This window comes from Chrysochloris asiatica, unplaced genomic scaffold, assembly GCF_000296735.1.
Source record: "Chrysochloris asiatica unplaced genomic scaffold, ChrAsi1.0 scaffold00134, whole genome shotgun sequence".
NCBI lineage: Eukaryota > Metazoa > Chordata > Mammalia > Afrosoricida > Chrysochloridae > Chrysochloris > Chrysochloris asiatica.
This window is the reverse complement of record NW_006408652.1, coordinates 2314401-2328069: the sequence shown is the minus strand read 5'-3', so window position 1 is coordinate 2328069 and position 13669 is coordinate 2314401. Positions and strand designations below refer to the sequence as shown.

Genomic DNA, 13669 nt, shown 5'->3' with positions numbered 1-13669 from the left:
ACTGTAAGATTAACTGGTCCCCCATTTTTGTTACAACACTTCTACTTTTACAACTGTGACAGCTGCAATTAGTCATGATAACAATTACTCACTACTGCATCATACGAATCTTATCCCCATCTCTTTTAAACAGACCTATCTAGACAAGATGACAGCTATTCAGTGAGGACTCTTTCTTCCCCCACACACTCTTAAACTCCCTCTTGAAACCTTGTTAGCCAGTCACTTGGTGCCTTTATCGCCCCCTCATTTTATGTAGCAAATGTCTAAGTTACCCATCTCTATCTACCCTGCGTACAGTGATGTGAAGACTCCTTCCCTCTCTGTTGGTATTTAGTTACTACCTCCATGAGTATAGGTCAGATTCATCAAATTGTAGCAATTTACCCTTGTTTCCTTTATCAAAAAAAAAAACAACAACTAATCTTCCTCTTGTCAAGTTCTGATTATCAAGCCATTGAGGGCTAGGTCAAATGGGTACTATCTGCAAGTTTGCTTGTTCTTGTGTCTATCCCCTCACTTCATATCAGCTGGGTGCTTCACTCTTAGCTCTAGCCCTCTATGGCTATGTCCTTGTCCACGGGCTCAGGTTTCCCCAGGTATCACCACACATTGGACCAGCAGCCCTTCCACTTCTCTCTTTCATCTCCAGGTCAACGGGAGTCAATGGACTATGGTTCAACTCAGCTCATTTCTTCATTGCTGCCTTTCCCCCTCTTCCACTCACCAGTAGACCAATGTGCTCACCAGCAAGTTTACATGCCTGCTCATGTGTTCCCTTTGAGTTTCAGTCTTAGAGGGTTTTTTTTCCTGAAGGAACTTGTTAGTTTGCCTTGATGGCTTCCCAGTGAACAGCTTGCTTATTCTTGCAGTAGCCAGCCATATTGCTATTTTTGTTTTGGGTTTTTCCTGATGATCTTTCTTTGAAGATGCATCTTCGGTCACTCTAACTGCTCCAAGCTAGTCTGCTTGTCCTTTCTAGTGAGACTGTCCCACCTCATATGGTTCTGGATGGGGCTAAGGATTCCACATAATGTCCTATACTCTTATATATACAGTTATAGGCTGAAGACAGGCTTACAAGTTTTCTATAATCATGTTTCCCAACATTCTTTTCTATCCCACTCAAGTGTCTATTTTACAATAGTAGGCAAGGGAAACCATATTCATTAGTATTATTTCCCCTCTTCAAACTATGCCTAGATCCCTGTATCACAGAGCCCTGTTGTTCTGAGGTTAAGCATGTATTATTATTTACGTCTGTCCCACTTAGTCCTTGCAAACCTGTCTTGTTGTTGTGTTGTCAGGTGCCATCGAGTCAGAACCGACTCATAGCAACCCCATGCACAGCAGAACGAAACAATGTCCGATCCTGGGCCAACCTCACTACCGCTGCCACACTTGAGTCCATCAATGATGCCACCTGGCCAATCCATCTAGTTAGGGGTCTTCCTCTTTTTCTCTGACCGTCCACCTTACCCAGCATGACATCCTTCTCCAGCGACTGTTTTCTCTGGACAATATGTCCAAACCTGTCTTAGTGTTCCCCTATCTACCTTGTACTTCCACCTTTCGCCCTTCTTGTACTGCACTCCACAACACCCAAACTATGATGTGTCTGCCTTTACCCTGTGCTCTACTGTCTCCTCCATCTACCTCTCCACAAACCCCCTACCCCAGTCCCACCATTTTGGTTACCTTATATTACTTTAACTTTCCCCTTCACTTAAGAGAGTCTATTTTATCCTGTAATTTACCTGACCTACCCACCACCTAGATCTCTGTTCCTGTGTGTTTACCTTTTTTACATTGTAATTGTTTTTATCATCGACTGACCTCCCAGATTCTCTGAATTTTTTCTTACAGCTTTATTCTGTTCTCCACTCTTCCATTTGTCGATTGACTTCTGGGTGATGCTGCCACATATGTCAATCTCTGGTTGTTGTCTGTTCTTATTGGTTTCGTGTCCACAGAACTCCCTTTAGGAAGTTTTTCATCACAGGGTTGGCTTTGGCAAAACCCCTTAGCTCCTGTTTATCCTAGACTATTTGGATTATACCATCGTATTTGATTGACAGCTTTGCTGAGTAGGGGATTCTTGGGTGGCAGTTTTTTTTTCTTTCAAGGTTTTATATATTGCCTTCTTGCCAACATGGTTTCTGTTGAGAAATCCGAACTTAGTCTAATTTGTTTGCCTTTGTATGTTACACTTCCCTTTTCCCTAGCTGCCTTCAGGATTCTGTCCTTATCTTTGATTTTGGAGAGCTTGATCATTACATGTCTTGGTGATTTTCTTTTAGGGTCAATCCTTCCGGGGGTTCTTTGAGCTTCTTGGATGCTTATCTTTTTGATTTTTCAGGATGTTAGGGAAATATTCTTCCAGAAGTTCTTCAACTATCTCTTCTGTGGACTTGTGTGATTCTTCCTGTTCTGGAATGGAGATAATTCTTAAGTTATTCCTCTTCATGTTGTGCAACATGACTCTTAGACCTTCTTCAGATTTTTTAATCCATTTTTCTGTTTGTACTTCTATCTTAGTGGTATTGAGAGATTTGTTTTCCAGCTCACTAGTTCTGGCTTCCATCTGTTAAATTCTACTCCTTTGCCCTTTCAGTGTATTGTCCATTTCTGATATTCTATTATTAATCGTTTAGATCTCTTTCTGTAGGTTTTGAGTTGTTTCCAGTGCTGTATCTATCTTATTTGATTGTTCCTGTAGTGCTTTCCTGACTTCCTTATTTTTCTCAACTCCATTGTAAGGTGTTTTAAAACATTTTAAAATCATTTTTCTGAACTCCTTCTCAGGCATTTCCAAAGCCTGCCCATCTTCTAGTATGGAGTATAGGTCTACCTGTAGCTCATTTTTCTCAGTCACTTTATCTCGTTTTTGGACATGTGCTGACATGGTCATCTGTTTCTGTTTTTTGGACATATTTAGTGGTTATCTGTGGCTTTAATACTTAGATGGGTGTGTGTTTTGGTAGTTTTTATGTTTTCTGATTGCCTCCAGGTAGATGTGATCAGGAGATGGGCTTCCATTTTCACTCTTCATCATGAAAAGTTTCAAGATGCCACTGTTGGTCATTATGATGTAATTCAGGATTTAATTTTCAGCCTGTTTCCTTTTTAGTCTACCTGTCCTGCTCCACAACCCTCGTTCAGGCCTTTTTCCTAGTAATAAACAGTTCAGGGCCAGCTGTGGCTGTTTTGCACAGCCGCTTGGTTTTAAATGGAAACTGTCCTTTTAAATTTTGAGGAGATCTCTGCACATGTGTAATAAAACCCTCTGGGGGTGGGGTTGGGGTGTCCACTCACTCAGGCACTCCCTCTGTTCACCAGAATGGAGGTGCGCAGACAGCAAGGGGCCAATAAACAGATACAAAAAAAAAAAAAAAATGTCCATACCTTTATCTCCATGGTTCTGTCAGGCATCCGTGGCTGCTCTGATCCTTCCCCAATTTGGTCTCACCCAAGATGGCTGCTCAGGGAACATCTGAGCACCTTGGATTAGAAAGCACTGAATTTCTTGCTTCTGCTACAAATTCCACTGGCTGTAAGCCTTCCAACCTTCTAAATATTCCATTATATGTGTTTCAGAGTTCTGGCACCATCTCTTGAGCTGCTTGGTCCAGTATTCTGTGTTGTTGCTGACGGAGCTCCTCACTGCATTTCCACCCTATCCACCATCTTGTTTGTTCTTCTGTTGCTTCTTTCTATAGTTTTTCTGTTTTCTATCTCATTTATTCCTGCTCTAATCTTTTTTTTTTTTTTTTTTTAACAATTCCACAATTTTATTAATTTGCTTTTCAGTAAGTTTAAATCCTTGAGGGGTACAGAATTGCATGGATTCTGTGTCCAATGGCCTTATCAAGAGGATTGCTTCAGAATTTAGCCTCAATCGTGCCACTGTTTCCATGGGCATGGGTTACTTTTCCCCAGATTACTCTGGTTTTGTTAGGTTTGCCATTAAGGATTCACTATTTTTTCTTTGCTTTGTACACATAAGCACATCTCTTTCCTTAGTAGAATTTGGTTTCATCTTGAGCATAAAGACCTTCAATTTTAAAAAGAGCTGTATACTCCTGTTGGTCCCAGAGACTCCTTTTATAGCCAGCAAAAATGACCTTAGCCTTCCAGACATAGGGCCAGTTTTGAAGTTCTGTTCCCAGCAGGCCTCCACAGATTCCAAGATGGTGGAAAGAGGAAGGCAAAGCTCTTCTCTAATCTTAATTATTTATTTTTTCCTGTTGACTATAGGTTTACTTTGCTGCTCTGTTTCTAGTTGTTGGATTTGTTGTGCTAATGTGTTGATTTGTGTTGTTTCTTCTTTTTGGATATGTGCATTTATTGCAATAAATTGTCCTCTCAGCACTACTTTTGCAGTGTCCCAAAGATTTTGACATGTTGTGTCTTCATTCTCATTTGTTTCTAGAAACTTTGTGAATTCACATTTTATTTCCTCTACTACCTAATAGCTGTTCAACAGGGTGTTATTCAATTTTCATATATTTTGACTTTATTTATTTGGTCTTCTTATTCTTGATTACTAATTTTATAGCATTTTGGTCTGAGAATATGTTTTGTAATATTTTGATGTTTGTAAATTTATGGAGCTTTGTTTTGTAGCCTAAGGCATGGTGTATTCTGCAGAATGTTCCATATATACTGGAAAATAATGTGTATTGTACTGTTGTTTGGTTGAATAGTCTGTACACATCTATGAGGTCAAATTGGATGATTAGGCTGTTTAATTCCCCTGTGTCTTTGTTGAGTTTCTTTCTGGCTGTTCTATTTTATCTTGAAAGTGGTGTATTAAAATTTCCCACTATTATTGTAGATTTGTCTATTTATTTCTTCAAATCTATTATAGTTTGCTTTAGCTCTATAAATTTTGGAGCTCTTTCATTGGAAGTGTAGATATTTATTATGTTTATGTCATCTTGTTCAATTGACCTTTAATCATGAGATAATGTCTCATTTTTTATCTATTATGCTGGCATTTGCCTTAAAGTTTATTTTATACAAAATTAGTATTGCCACTCCTGCTCACTTTTGATTGTAATTAGCTTGGTATAATTTTTTTCCATCCTTTAAGTTTTAGTCTATTTTTGTCTTTGTGTATAAGGTGTGTTTCTTGAAGACAGCATATGGAAGGATCTTGCTTTCTTATCCATTCTACCACTCTCCTTTTCTTAACTGGTGCATTTAGTTTGTTGACATTCAGTGTAATTATCAATATGTATGAATGTATTGCTTCACTATGTTTGTTTGTTTTTGTTTTTTTTGTGGTGCTTCTGGTTTCTTTGTTCTGCATGCCTTCCTATGGTGAGTTCATGGGTTTTTTTGTGTTTTTTTCTTGTCAGTTTCTTCATAGTTTTAATGTTTCTATGTTCTTCTTGGATTTTCAGTTTCTTGGTATGTTGTAAAATATTAATTTTCTTTGCAGTTACCCCATATTCTATTAACTTTTCCCTCCATTTTAAACAGTCTATTTTATCCTGAAATCTACTTGACCTTCTCACATCTGGATCTCTGTTCCTGTATTTTTACCTTCTTTCATATTGTGATTGTTTTGACCATAAACTGACCTCCCAGATCCTCTGAATTTGTTCTTACAGTTTTGTTCTATTTTGAACTCTTCCATGGGATAATTGAGTTCTGGGTGTTGCTGCCACGTATGTCAATCTCTGGTTATTGTCTGCTCTTGCTGGCTCTCATTCCAAAGAACTCCCTTTAGGATGTTTTGAAGTGCTGGGTTGGATTTGGCAAAATCCCTTAGTTTCTGTTTATCCAGGAATGCTGTGAATATACCTTTGTATTTGATCGACATCTTTGCTGGGTAGACTATTGATTCTAGGTTGGCAATATTTTCTTTCAGGCTTTTATATATGTCTCCCCATGACCTTCTTGCCTGCATGGTTTCTGCTGAGAAATCCTAGCTTACTCTTATTTGCTTGCCTTTGTAATGAACACTTCTCTTTTTCCTAGCTGCTTTCAGGATTCTCTCCTTATGTTTGGTTTTGGAGAGCTTGATTATGATATGTTTTGGTGACTTTGTTTTAGGATCTATCTTTCCTGGATTTTGTTGAGCTTCTTGAATGCTTATTGTCTCATCCTTCAAGATGTTAGGGAATTTTTCTTCCAGCAGCTCTTCAACTATCTACTCTGTGGACCTGTGTGCTTCTTCCTGTTTCAGAATGCCAATAAATCTTGAGTTATTCCTCTTCATGTTGTTCAACATATATCTTAGACTTTCTTCAGATTTATTTAATCCTTTTTTTCTGCTTCCCCTTCTAGCTTATCAGTATTTAGAGATTTGTCTTCCAGCTCTCTAGTTCTGGCTTCCATCTTGTCAATTTTATTTCTTTGCCATTTCACTGTTTGGTCAATTTCTTATATTTTATTATTAATCATTTAGACCTATTTTTTTTCAGGTTTTGAATTGTTTCTATTGCTGTACCTATCTTATTTGATTGTTTTTGTAGCACTTGACTGACTTCTTCCTTATTTTTTTTTTCAAACCCTTTTTGACGTCTTTGTATGCATTGCAGTATCATTTTCCTAAATTCCTTCTCAGGTAATTCCAAGACCTTCCCTCCTTCCAGTCAGAAGTCTGGGTCTACATCTAGCTCACTTGTATCAGTTAGTGTATCCTGTTTGTGGACATGTGCCAGGATAGTCAATTGTTTCTTGGGCATCTTCACTAATCAGCTTTTCAGTAATTAAATGAGTGTATGTTGATGTTTTATTGAGGTTTTTGATTGCCTTCAGGTTAATGCTATCAAGAGATGGGTTTCCCTTTTCACTTTTCTTATTACTCAACTTAGAGTAACTATAGCAGGTATTGGCTGTCTATCTGGTGCATAGCAGCTGGTATCGGCTCTTGCCTGGATAGTGGGGTTTTACAGGGTGTTTTGCAGCTTGGCTATATGACCACAGTTGCTGTCTCTTCTATGGTAATGTAAGGAGAGGAAGAATCTCCTTTATCTCCGATGACTGGTAGAAGTTTGTGGTTGGAGAATATCTCTGAACCTTCTTGGGCTCCGTCATGCCCCAGGTGGCTGCTGGGTGCTTCAGATTTTCTTGCTTCTGCTACAAATTCCACTGGCTGTTAGCTTTGAACTTTATAAATATTCCTTTATATGTAGTTCAGAGTTCTGAGACCATCCCATGAACTTACTTTATCTGGTATTCTTTGTTATTGCTGGCAGAGCTTTGCACCATTTGTCTCCCTAATCTGCTGTTAAGCCCTGATTCATATCAATATGTCTTGATTGCATATCTGATCAATTTAAGACTGACAAAGTTAGTAGAATTCTTCAATTTCATCATCACTGACTTTAGTGGTTGGTATATGATTTTGAATAATAATTGTATTAATTGGTCTTCCTTATGCACATATAAGGATTATATCATATATGGAGTTATATTTCAAGATAAATTTTGAAAAGTTCTCTTTGACCATTAATGAAATGCCATTCCTCTTCCCTTTGCCCATTTCAGGTCACTAATGCCTAGGGTATTGATGTTTATGCATTCCATTTCATTTTTTACTACTTCTTATTTTTGATTCCTTCTTTATACATTCCATGTTCTGATTATTAATGGATTCTTGCAGTTGTTTCTACTAATTTTCAGTTGTGATCCATCAGCAAATGAAGATCCCAAGATTTACTCCATTTGCATTATCATGGTCAACTCTACTTTGAGGAGGCAGCTCTTCCCCACTCATGTTTTGAATGTTTTCCAATCTTAGAGGCTCATGTTCTGGCACTATATATGACAATATTCTGGGGCTCTTCATCATTTTTGAAAATTCACTATTCTGGTGCTATCAGACAGTGTTCCACTGATATTCATAAGATTTTCAGTGGCTAAACACTCAGACGTTGTCCACCTCTTATTCTTCCTATTCTGTATTAGTCTGGAAGCTATGCTGAAACTTGTCCACCATGGGTGACCCTGCTTTTGCTTAAAATATTAGTGACATAGTTTCCAGCATCATAGCTACATGCAAGTCACCACAGTAAGACAAATTAACAGATGAGTGGTGGATGCAAGTTTCAGGCACTGAAAATTACACATCATTATTGAGATAGAGGAAGAACAAAATGTATTGCTATGATCATTATTATCAAGTCTGCCAATCTTTAGAACAATTCAAATCAAAATCAAAGCAAGTTACGGGTGTGTACTGTTTTTGTTTTTAAATTAAAATGTATGCAACAAGATTACTCAAGAATATCATTAAGAAAAATAAAGTTAGAGTACATATATTACTAGATATCTAGAATTGCACATCCAAGTAATTTAGACAGTGGATATGTGTGCAATGATACAAAAGAAAACAAGCAAATAAACAAACATTGTGCAGAGTTTGGAAAGTGACCTATCATATGTATTAGTTTATTTTATGACAAAGTTGTCACTGCATAACAATAGGAAAAGGTTGATAGTCTTAGTAAATAGTGCTAGACCAATTGGCTACTCACATATAAACAGTATTTCAGTTGATATCGATAAATGAATTCTGGGTCTACTGTAGATCTAAATGCAAAAGGTGTAATAATAATACATTTGAGAGAAATCGTAAAAGAATATCTTCATAATCTGCAGTAGACAAAGTTTTTTCAAATGGTCACAAAAAACATTCTCCAGCTAAAAATACATGTTGACAAGATGTACTTTATTAAATTTAGGAACTTCTGCTTAACAAAATTCACCTTTAAAAAATGTGACATAAACTACAAAGTAGAAGATATTTCTAATACGTATTTCAAATAACTGACATTCATCTAAATACACAAAGAACTACAGATAAATCAATAAAAGGCAGACAGGCTAATTGAAAATTAATTAAACTTAAACAACAACACTGCAAAAAACTGGATGTCAAACTGTACAATGTTGTTGTTTGTTGTTAAGTGCCTTCAAATCGGTTCTGACTCATAGCAACCCTATATAAGTTTTCCTAGAAATGACTGTTGAATTTGAACTGCCAACTGTGTGGTTCAAACTGAACTTTTGGCCCAGTGCATTATCCCACAGTGCCACACCAGTACTCCAAAATAGGCAATAAACATGTGAAATTAGTATTAAAACTAATTACATCTTAGACAAATGTATTTTAAGACAAATGTGGTACCACTATATAACAAACCAGAGTGGCACAAATCAAAAAGACCAGCAACTGTATGTATTGATGAGGAACAATTAGATTTTTTGTATATTACTAGTTTGAGTGTATCTTGACACTACCACTCTGGAGAAGTGGTTGGGAATATAGAATAAAACTGGATATATGCAGACTCTGTGGCCCAGCAATCCCACTAGTGGGTGTACAGTCAAAAGAAAGGAGCATTTCTACCCATGTGACCCAGCTATCCCACCAATGGGTGTACACTCAAAATAAAAGAGAATATATTTCTACCCAAAGATACACACAACCACATCCCTGGCAGCATTACTATTTGTAAGAACTCAAAAGCGAAAAACTTTCCAAATTTGCAACAAATAGAATGAATAAATATACAGTAATGTATCACTTAACATCCAAGATACATTTTGTGAAATGGGACATTAAATGACTCTGACACTGCAACCACTATATCTTAGTCTGCTCCTGGTTTTCTTTAAGCATCTCAAAGAACAAGCTTCTGCATTATGGGTGATACTTAATGTGCTGAGAGGGACTGGCTTTTGCCACAGGTTCGCAATCCACGTCATCTGCAATTTCTCTGTATCTGATACTGGTCCCCCTTGCATTTTTGATAGCCATGTAGCTTTGAGTGGAACCAATTCTTTACCAGCTTGGAAAATTTATTTTGGGTTCTGATGATTGTCATGATGTGACTGCCTAAATTGTGAACAATAGTATTTACTGATATTATATTTTGTGCTGTTTAATAACCTTCTGTTTCACTTTCAAATCAATACTTCTTCTTTGCCTCTTGCTTTTATCACTAGAATTGGTTTTGATGTGTTTCGGAGCCATTATGCATTTCATAGTAATACTTTTGAAAGAAAATTAGAGAGATAATGTACAGCACTCAAGCAATGTTTGATACAAAATATTGAATGATTACTACAAACTGAAGCATATATTATTATACAGTAAAGATTTTATGTAGAAAATACAGTATAGTACATACATAAGCCAGTAACACAGAAGTTTATTATATGTAATAGCTTATATTTAGAATATACCATTATACTTCTGGCAATGTGATTGCTTTATATATATTGTTGTCATTAGGTGCCATTGAGTCGGTACCAACTCATAGCAACCTTATGCACAACAGAAAGAAACACTGCCTGATCCTGGGCAAACCTCACTATTGTTGCCATGCTTGAGCCCATTGATGTCACCACTTTGTCAATCCATCTCGCTGGGGGTATGTCTCTTATTTTCTGACCCTCCACCTTACCAAACATGATATTTTTCTCCAGCAACTGGTCCCTCCTGACAATATGTCCAAAGTATGAGAGATGAAGTTTGGCCATCCTGGCCTCCAAGGAGCACTCTGGCTATACTTCTTCCAACACAGATCTATTGCAGCCCATGGTATTTTCAATATTCTCCTCCAACACCATAACTCAAAAACATCATTTCTTCTATGATCTTCCTTATTCACTGTCCAGCTTTCGCATGCATATAAGGTTATTGAAAATACCATGGCTTGGGTCAGGCGTACCTTAGTCCTCAACCTGACATCTTTGCTCTTCAACACTTTAAAAAGGTCTTGTGTAGCAGATCATGAGCGTGGTTAGTTGATCCAAGAAATCCTCGACAACTTCAATCTTTTATCCATTGATAAGAATGTTATTTATTGGTCCAGTGGTGGGGATTTTTGTTTTTTTTTTACATTGAGATGCAATCCATATCAAAGGCTGTGCTCTTTGATCTTTATCAGTAAATATTTAAAGTCTTCTTCACTTTCAGCAAGCAAGGTTGTATCATCTGCGTATTGCAAATTGTTAATAAGGATTCCTCCAATCCTGATACCACATTTTTCTTCATATCACCCAACTTCTCGGATTATTTGCTCAGCATACAGGTTGAATAAGTACGGTGAAAGAATACAACCCTTTTGCACACCTTTCTTAATTTTAAGCCATTCAGTGTTCCAATATTTTGTTCAAAAAACTGCCTCTTGGTCCATGTACAGATTCCTCATGAGCAAAACTAAGTGTTCTGGAATACTCATACTTCACAATGTTGTCCATAGCTTGTCATGATCCACACAATTGAAAGCGTTTGCACAGTCAATAAAGCAAGGTGAACATCTTTCTGATATTCTCTGCTTTCAGCCAAGATCCATGGGACATCAGCAATGATCTCCCTCATTCCATGGCCTCTTCTGAATCTGCCTTGAACCTCTGGAAGTTCTCTGTCAATGTATGCTTGCAGCCATTTCTATATTACATTTAGTAAAAACTTTACTCGCATGGGATATCAAGGATCTTGTCCAACGATTTCTGTTCCGTTGGGGCACCTGAAATACACGTGTAGTAGGAGGGAAACACCTGCATTCACTACATCTCCTCTGTTTGGAATTTCTGAATTCTTATTATAAATTTATAAGACCTCAGACCTACATGTGTTTGGACACTGCCTGGAGGGACACTTTGCGGCACATGACTGCACAGGCAGTTCCTGTGTCCTTTGAGAGTTTGTAGGTAAGTCAGAACAGGTGCATATGATTATTATTAATCCACAGGTGTTATAGCTCAGCAGTATGAATCCACTAGCTGCTTTGCAGGAGCAAAATGTGGTGGTCAGCGTTCACAAAGATTTACAACCTTCTAAACCCTAGGGAGCATTTCTGTTCTGTCTTATAGGGTTTATATAAGTTGGAATTGACTCAAAGTAATTGTTTGTTGTTCTTATTGCTTGTTTTAGCACAAGAAAAGGCTTGAAGTATCTTCAGCGATTTAAAAGTCAAACATTTGTAGGTCAAGGACTACCTATATTACACTCTAACAACATAATGAGATAATATGGAGTGCCACATCCGGCTTAGGCTATTCTCCACATCTGGCACAGAGAGATTAAATCCAAATAGGGGCGACGGGAGATTAGAAGGAAAAGAAAAACACAAAATACAAACAAGTTAAGTGAATGTTGGGACCCAGTGGGGCACAGCACTCTGATGGAGATGTTGCAACCCAGACCAAGTGCAGCAAATTTATTTTATACACATCTTAAAGGGAGGTGCTTGGGGTAGGATAAAGAGTGCAAGAACACCTCATGTTGTTTACACATGCATAAAGTAGAAATTATCAGAAAAATGTAACTTGTGGAAGCTAGCTGAAACATAGATTGTTGTTGCTGTTGTTAGGTGACATCAAGTCAGTACTGACTCATAGCAACCTTATGCACAGCGAAACGAAACACTGCCCAATCCTGGGCCAACCTCACTAATGTTGACATGCTTGAGTCCATCAATACTGCCACTTGGCCAATCCACCTCGTTGAGGGTCTTCTTGTTTTTCTCTGACCCTCCACCTTACCAAACATGATATCCTTCTCAAGCGACTGGTCACTTCTGACAATATGTCCGAAGTATGACAGACAAAATTTGACCATCTTGGCCTCTAAGGAGCAGTCTGGCTGTACTTCTTCCAAAAGAGATCTATTGGTTCTTTTGGCAGCCAATGGCACTTTCAATATTCTCCTCCAACTCTGTAACTCAAAGGCATCAATTTTTCTACAGCCTTCCTTATTCACTGTCCAGCTTCTGAATGCATATGAAGTTATTGAAAATTTCACGGCTTGGGTCAGGCACACCTTAGTCCTCAAGCTGACATCTTTGCTCTTCAACACTTTAAAAATATCTTTTGCAGCAGATTTGCCTAATGCAATACGTTGTTTGATTTCTTGACTGCTGCTTCTGTGAGTGTTGATAAGTTGATCCAAGAAGAATGAAATCTATGACAACTTCAATCTTTTCTCCATTGATAAGAATGTTATTTATTGGTCCAGTGGTGAGTATTTTTGTTTTCCTTATATTGAGATGTAATCCATACCGAAGGTTGTGTTCTTTGATCTTCATCAGTAAATGTTTTAAGTCCTCTTCACTTTCAGCATATCGCAGGTTGTTAATGAGTTATCTTCCAATCCTGATGCAACATTATTCTTCATATAACCTGGTTTATCCGATTATTTGCTCAGCATACAGGTTGAAAAAATATGGTGAAAGAATACAACCTTGTTGCACAACTTTTAAAATTTAAACCATTCAGTGTTCCCATGTTCTGTTTGAACAGCTGCTTCTTGGTTCAGGTACAAATTCCTCATGAGCACAATGAAGTATTCTAGAATACTCATACTTCGCAATGTTGTTCATAGCTTGTCATGATCCACACAATCATGATCCACAAACATCTTTCTGAATTCTCTGCTTTCAGCCAAGATCCATCGAACATCAGGAATGATATCCTTCGTTCCATGGCCTCTTCTGAATCCAGCTTGAACCTCTGGAAGTTCTTTGTCAATGTATACTTGCAGCCATTTCTGTATTACCTTTAGTAAAACTTTACTCGCATGAGATATCAAAGAGATTGTGCGATGATTTCCTCATTCTGTTGGGTCACCTCTCTTTGGAATGGGCACAAATACGGATCTCTTCCAATCAGTCGGCCAGATAGTTGTCTTCCAAATTTCTTG

At 37.7% G+C, this 13669-nt stretch overlaps 1 pseudogene; it reads right to left on the bottom strand.

The window, feature by feature from the left end:
* Positions 1–3815: 3815 nt before the first annotated feature.
* Positions 3816–9994, bottom strand: LOC102825403 (annotated as a pseudogene).
* Positions 9995–13669: the final 3675 nt, after the last annotated feature.